This window comes from Mandrillus leucophaeus, unplaced genomic scaffold (assembly GCF_000951045.1).
Source record: "Mandrillus leucophaeus isolate KB7577 unplaced genomic scaffold, Mleu.le_1.0 Scaffold57, whole genome shotgun sequence".
Taxonomy (NCBI): domain Eukaryota; kingdom Metazoa; phylum Chordata; class Mammalia; order Primates; family Cercopithecidae; genus Mandrillus; species Mandrillus leucophaeus.
The window spans coordinates 8149507-8156996 of record NW_012106141.1 but is presented as its reverse complement, the minus strand read 5'-3'; the positions used below and the strand labels follow the sequence as shown (position 1 = coordinate 8156996).

The 7490-nt window shown below is 41.8% G+C and overlaps 1 protein-coding gene across 1 annotated transcript in view; it reads right to left on the bottom strand.

Annotated features, from left to right (window-relative positions):
* Positions 1-1424: 1424 nt before the first annotated feature.
* Positions 1425-7490, bottom strand: part of ERC2 (ELKS/RAB6-interacting/CAST family member 2) — a 988837-nt gene continuing 982771 nt past the window's right edge. The window contains exon 18 of the mRNA XM_011998421.1: positions 1425-4390. The gene's annotated coding sequence lies outside the window, so the exon portion shown is untranslated. The remainder of the gene's footprint in view (positions 4391-7490) is intronic.

Here is a 7490-nt window from a genome sequence, read left to right as displayed (position 1 = left end):
CCATGTGGACAGATGGGTTTATCTAGCCTGGCCTGAATGCCAGCTGCTGCTTCAGGAAATTCTAGGACGCAAGAAATTCTTGTCCTACGAGAAGTTCTCTTTCTATAAAAAGGCAACAGAATGGAAAAGGCAAACAACTTTCAGGTTCCCCCAAATATACCCAACGTTGAGGGAAGGTCACATGTGGTGGCTTTGAACCCAGAAATGTTTCTTTGAGTACAGAAACAAAATGATATTTCCCCCTATGTTGTCAAGGGTCCACTGGAGGGAGGTTTTGTTCCTTCCTCTCCTTCTCAAAGAGCCTCAGGGATACATATTCCTGTTTCAGGAGCTCTGGCAACAGTCTTGGATTGCCATGAACTTACCATGTATGTGTGGATCAGTCACTTCTGACTTGGCCTGAGTTTCTCCATCTGGTAAAATGAAGATGTTGGATTACATGACATCTAACATACTTTCTAGCTCTGACAATCAATTACTCATTGATTTCTGTCATGGTAAGAATGGGAATTCATTCCCTGGCATATAAATCAAACCATTAAAGGAACCAGGGGCTGGTTCTGCAGGCTAAAAAAGGACAGCTAGCACTGAGGTTCTTCACTGATCCACAGACAGGCTGTGAAGGCTGGCAAGGCCTTGCATGGACAATTGTGTGTGTATCTAAGTGGTGGCAGTGCTAGCTAGTATTTTTACCTGCCCAGCCCTCTTGTCCCTCTCTTCTAGAATAGAATCCATTTTTCCCTGTTGGAAATTGCTCCCCCCACCCCCACCAGTGAGGCTGTCAATCACACGGCCTTGAAAAAGGTAATTGTGCACATAATCCAAAAAAGAACCACCAAGTGTCCCTTTAGGGGACAGATGTAGATGTAGCTCAGAGAGAGAAAGTCTCTCCTCTAAAAATCAAAACTACTCAAAGCTGTTGGAAGTCATCTTTACAACCAAGTGGAGAGAGCTTACCAGAGTCCAAAGCCAACCCAATAGAAAGTGCAGAGGGAAACAGGGAGAGAAGAAGCAGGGGAAAGGGAGAAGAAGAGGGGAGGGAGGGAGAGACAAGAAAAGGGAGAAAAAGGGAAGATACAAAAGATGGGAAGGAAGAAGAGAGGGAGGGATCAGGAGAGACAGAGGAAGAGATTGAGAGAGGGAGGAAGAGAAAGGTAAAAAGAGAAAGGAAAGAAGAAAGGAAGGAAGAAGAGAGACAATGCCAGTAACTTAAATTTCCTAATTTGAACTTCTGATTTTCTAATTTGAACCTCTAGATTCATATGTACATAAAGCAAGACTTATGTCTTCACCTTTCCAGTTAAATGAGCCAATAACTTCCCTTTTTACTTAAGTCCATAGGGTTCTTCAAATGGGGATCCATGACCCTCAATATATTAGAAACTGCACAACTGGAGCATTTATTAGAAATAGAATGAACTCACTTCAGAAAGAAACGAGGTTTATTTGATGAATATAAATAAGGCGATCAGCACAAAGTACTTCTCATACACATGATAACAAATTTATGAACTGTACATACCTTGTACAATGTTCTACTAGACACGAGGTTACAATGACTGGCTAATACATGCCCACTGGTAGTTTCCAGGGTTCCTTAGTTTTATTTATTTATTTTTCATATCGATGTCCATAATCACATGGTCAATATCACAACCCACATGCCACTCACTTGAAGAAATATTACAAGAAGCACTATCAAACGAGGGTCTCGGGGAATTAGATACACTGACCCTCGGCAGCATTCAATCGCCACTCTACACAAAAACATTGCAGATAGAGCTTATGTCAACACATTTGAGGTCTCGTCATAAACACTGTTTAAAAAGTAAATTGAAACCCACTTTCAAATGAAAGTTGACACGCTGCTAACGTGCATACTGGATACACAAAAATCATTAAATACAAAATTGACACTGTACATCGAAATCAAATGGGGTATCAAGTACAAGCCTGCTTTTGCACAAAGACCAGCTTCTCCTAAATGTTAGCCCAAACGTCTTTTTTCAACTATGTTATGATTAGAAGGAAACCTGCTAAAGTTCGCGCAAAGGAAATAGCTTCCCAACATCACAGTGTTTGTTGTAAACCCAGAGACTATTCTTAATATGTGAAAAAGGGATATTTTTGGTAACCCCCCAAACATCAGAGAATATTACATGAAATGGGAAAGGTTGTTATGTTAGAGAGAATTTAAATTTTAAGGGACTAAATGATGTGCCCCCATAAAGGGAAGATCAATATTACTTTTAACCAACGAAAGTTGGGCAGAAAATGATCCCTCCAAACAAGAGCTGTGACAAAATTGGCACATACATAGAAATAGCTAGCTATACATGGGTTGGTTGGTTTTTTTTCTGTTCCAAGGACCCATTTTCCCTACTGGATTTCCTACTTCCTACTTCAAGTATTCAGTTGCAGAGTTCAGGTCAAGACCTGGTTGTAGGAGGCAGTGAGGACCACTTTTTGAGGACATTCAAACTGTTCACTGGGACGCATTTGTGGCCTGGGTTTTCAGTGCAACATTGTGTCAAAATGTGCTAAATAAGCTTGCAAAGAACTCTGCTTATGTCTCTAACCAAGACCTAGATCCCTCTGATAGTTAAAGGACAAACTTTTAAAACATGAATGCATTTGGATTGTTTACGCAACACGTAAGCATTACATAGTTGGTTATACTTACTGATGACAAGAACAAAGCCTGAAGCAAGAAACCTGCTTGAGTATCTTAACTGCGAATGCACCAAGAAAGAATGGTGCAACTCAGGGACAGTTTCATCTTCCCCGACAAATAAGGTGTTTGTCTTTTAAATATCTCTATGGCTCACAAGAGAGGTCCAGAGTTAATTGCACCAACATTTAAAAAAGTAATAATAATGACTAAATTCAATGCAAGAGTTCAGGGACATCTGTTTAGAATCCTTTCCACAGCAGCAAAGAAAGACAACTATATTTATTAAGGCCACTCATGCTTAAATTCACTGTTTGTCCTTTAAAAATGCAGGTTTTCATCTCCCACTTGCATACACGTGGAAGGGTTTCTTCCATTGACAAGAAAATGGAGCAATACAAGAGTTGCACATGTTTGCCAGACTCAGTCATGAGTTTTATGAAGTTATAACAATTTTAATTGTTTCTTAATGTTCAGAGGAAGCAGTAGGAGTTTATTTCTCCTTAGTACCATATCACTGTATGTAAAAGACCTCAAAATTTGGTCTTTTTCCCTGGCATGTGCTTTAAATAATGACTGTATCCACAGACATGTTGTGTAGAGCTATATACAGAGACACAGCTTTTGTGATTGTTCCTCATTCATCAATGTTTTCATGTTTGATGCTGAAATGCTTTGGAATCCATGTTGCAGACACATTTTCTTTAAAAGAAAAATAAAAGAGAAATGACCCTTCATTTATAGAAAATCTAAGCTTACACTGTTTGCACAGCATTTGGATCTTGAAATGTGAATGAGTCCCAGCTTCTTCATGGAGACCTGCATGTACCGGGATGGAAAGAGTCTGAGGCTTGGTGGCGTCCCCGCCGTAGGGATGTGCAGAACACAGGGACTAGAGAGATGCAGGTGCCTCAGGCTTTTGCCACTCTCCAGTACATGACGGGGTACTGGATAAAATTATGAATGATCAATTTAGATGTGCCATGCATTGTCAGAGACACACACCATGTTCTCATAAGGCGATTTCTTGGCAAGTATTAGTGGTTTAAAAAATTGATTTCATTTCCAACCTGGCCCAGAGGTAACTACTGGTTACACCCTCAAAATGCGGTTCTTCAAACAACAGATTAAAGAAATAGAGGAGGGTAAAGGCTCGCAATTTTTGGTGTTTTTTGTTTCTTTGTCAAACACTCCATGCATCATGGTATACAAGCACTGCCAACACCACTCACTCACAGCGAATTTACACTTTTTGATAATCTAATGCATTAGGAATGCCCAATTAGACTGAACCAGCAGGATACTGGAGATGAGGCTAGTTGTCCAACAGAAGCTGAATCCACAGTTAAAATCCCATGGAGTTCAAATTTATCCAATGATGTTTAAGTAACATAAACAAAATGTTATCAAATAATGACATTCAGCAAAGATGATCACATTCAAAATGCCCGCATCCCGACAAAAATGGAGGAGCTGTCACTTTTCTCCTCCTCTGCATTCTTCCTTTCCATCATATCCAAATCCATGAGAAATGACATGAGGTGATGAAGGAAATATCAAGTAGAACAGAATCACGCTCAATAATGTAAGTGAAAACTCCCCTTCAGTTCTGATGAGCCGCTCCAGGTGGTGGTGGACAGTGATGTGAGCCTCACTGCAATAGATTATCAGAATATTGCTGCAGAGCTGCATGTTCCCTTTATTCAGCCCTTCTGATAGCTGCAACAAGAAGGCACATCATTTAGCAGGAGAAGAAACTGGCAACAATATCTGAGATAATCCTGGCAGAAAGTTTCCCACTCTTCACCCCTGCACGCCTCTCCACCACTCTCAATGGTTGGGATTGGGTGGGAGTGGGGAGGGGGTAAGGGGAAGAAACACAGAGGAAGGACAAAGTAAACAGAAAGATAAACTATGTCCTGCAAGTACATCTGAGAAGAGGCCTCTTTCAAAATATGTCACATATATGTACAAATGTCTCTTGATACACAAAAAAGGGAATTGAAGGGAAATATGCCAAAATGTTCCAGTGATTATTTCCACATAATCAGACTATATGTCAACTTTCATTCTCTCTACACTTTTCTACAATGACGACGTTTTTAAATTATTTTTTAATTTGATTTTATAGACATTAAAGAATTAAAGATGGTTAAGATATCAGAGAACTCAGCATTCACTTAAAAACCAACCAAACATAAATGCGACAGTCATCCATTTGTCTATTTACTGCCCTGGGAAACAGGTATCCAGGAGCACCCCAAGGTTTCTCACTGTCCCAGTGAGGAGCCCTGAGTGTTGATACAACTGCATCCTGGGAAGCAATAGTGCAATGGGTGAGAAGAGGGGTCCATCCCACACTACTGCTTCAGATGAGGACTTCCTTCCCTGCTGATGCTCAACTTTGTGTGCCTGTGCCATTATCATTCACATATGGCCTGTGAGTGCTTCAGGGTTTCCAGCCACATGAGCTCAGCTATCTGGGAAATACGGCAGGAAGAGAAAAGATCAAACATACACACACACCCTTGTGTACACACAAGTCACTTGTACACATACCCTGAGCTGTCTCATTTGGTGGTTGATATGCAGCATGTTTCAAGTCACGCCGACTAACAAGAATGCCAAAGATCCCAGTGTCTGCACAGGTAGGCAGCTATTTCAAGCCATCATTAAGTAGTGCAAATGAAATATGTGGCTTGGATGAACTCTGCTAATTCATAGTCTGAGGAGTTTGGTGTAACCCTTCTGGTTAAGAAACTTGAATCGGGGTAAAAAAATGACTTTTGCAGAGCCAGAAAGTTAGGGAGTTCCTAGAGCAGATCATATTACTCATTCTGGCACATAAACTCTCTGCAAACTTTGTATGAAAATTGTAAGTCAGAGCACGCTTTCTGTTTCATGAGCTGTGCATAGCTCTAATTCTTTTGTGCATTAAGCATTTCTTAATCATCCTTTTAAAGGGCTGACCAATTTATTAAAAGGCCACATGATTGAAAGGTAAAGAGAAACCCTAAGTAGTATTCAAATGCACCAGTCCTTTTTTTTTTTTTTTTTTTTTTTTTTTTACAGATGGGGAAACGAGTGAAAAACAATTACAGTGAATGTCCGATGTCCTTGATGTTTTTCCAAGATAAAGTAGCAAAAAACAATCATTTATTCAGTTGTGAGAAAGATTTCCAGCTGGGCAACAGGTCACAAGGCAGAATACAATGCCCCACAATTGCAGCACACTGCTTTTGGGTAAGGTTTATGCTGGAGAGAAGAGAATTCTCTAAAAGTGTAGTCATCCTTTCAATCAAACAATCCATTCACCAGGAGGCTTAACTGGCTTTAAGGAAAAAAAGAAAAACAACAAGGTAACCTCAGGTGACACCGCCAGCATTTGGAAATGCAGATGATCCCTTGTGGAGGGGGCAAAGAAGCATATGCTTTAAAAAATAATAATAAAAAATGAACTGGCTTCCAGCAATGAGCCAATCTAGGCTGCCACCCACTGTGAGATGATCCCTGGCCAGTCCTCCCTCACCTGGACAGTCACAGCGGCCCTTACCCTTCTCCAGCTTCCTCTTACAGCACCGCACTTTCAACGCAGCAGCCGACAGCAGCGCCATTTCAATGGTGACATCCACTCCATAGTGCATTCCCTTTTACAGTTTACAACCCCTGTTTACAATCCTGTTTTTAATCCCATTGCCCTTAGGATGCAGGACTGATGGACTCCAGGCCATACTGGCGAGGCCCCATCTGGCCTCTCTGCAGTCCTGTACTTACCCCTGACATTCCACTCTTGTGTTCCACCGAAGAAGAATGTTCCACCGAAGCTGAGCTTGCTTCCGCAGCCCTAAAAATTTATTTTCTCCCCATCTCACAAGCGTGTCTTTCTATCTAACATGCATTTACACCAGCTCTTTATCTGATCGATCCCTGTTTATTCTTCAGTTTCAACTTGGATGTCATGTCTTCCCAAGAAGCCTTTCTTGACCCTCTTGGGTGTGATATAGAGTGGGAAGTCTCACATATACTGCAGGGTCCCCTTCTGATGAATTTTCTAGACTTGTACATCCGATAGAGTGTATGTGTGTATGTGTATATACATATATATCTTTCATTTTGAGGCAGGGTCTTGCTCTGTCACCCAGGCTGGAGTGCAGTGGTGTGATCATGGCTCACAGCAGCCTCGGCCTCCTGAAATCAAGCAATCCTCCTAGCTCAACCCCCCAAGGAGCTAGGACTACAGGCACGTGCCACCAGGTCTGGCTAATTTTTGTATTTTTTTATAGAGATGAGTTCTCACTATGTTGCCCAGGCTCGTCTCAAACTCCTGGGCTCAAGTGATCCACCTGCCTCAGTCTCCCAAAGTGCTGGGATTACAGGAATGAGCCACTAAGCCCAGCCTACCAGTTTAGAGAGCACCTCAGGTAGGCAAAATCCTTAAATCTACTCCCTACCCAAGATTCCCTATCCTAATCCCTGGCACAGGGAGCGAGAAGGTATCAGACCACGTTTACTATAAAGTTACCTTACGATGTAGTTACTAATCAGTTGACTTCAAATTAGTCTAAGGGGGATTATCAGCTGGGAGAGGTGGCACATGCCTGTAATCCCAGCACTTTGTGAGGCTGAGGTGGGCGGATCTTCTGAGCCCAGAAATTGGAGAACAGCCTGGGCAACATGGCAAAACCCCATCTTCACAAAAAAAGTTAAAAATTAGCTGGATGTGGTGGATGTGCCTGTGGTCCAAGCTACTCGAGAGGCTGAGATGGGAGGATCAACTGAGCTGGGGAGGTCAAGGCTGCAGTAAGCCGTGATTGTGCCA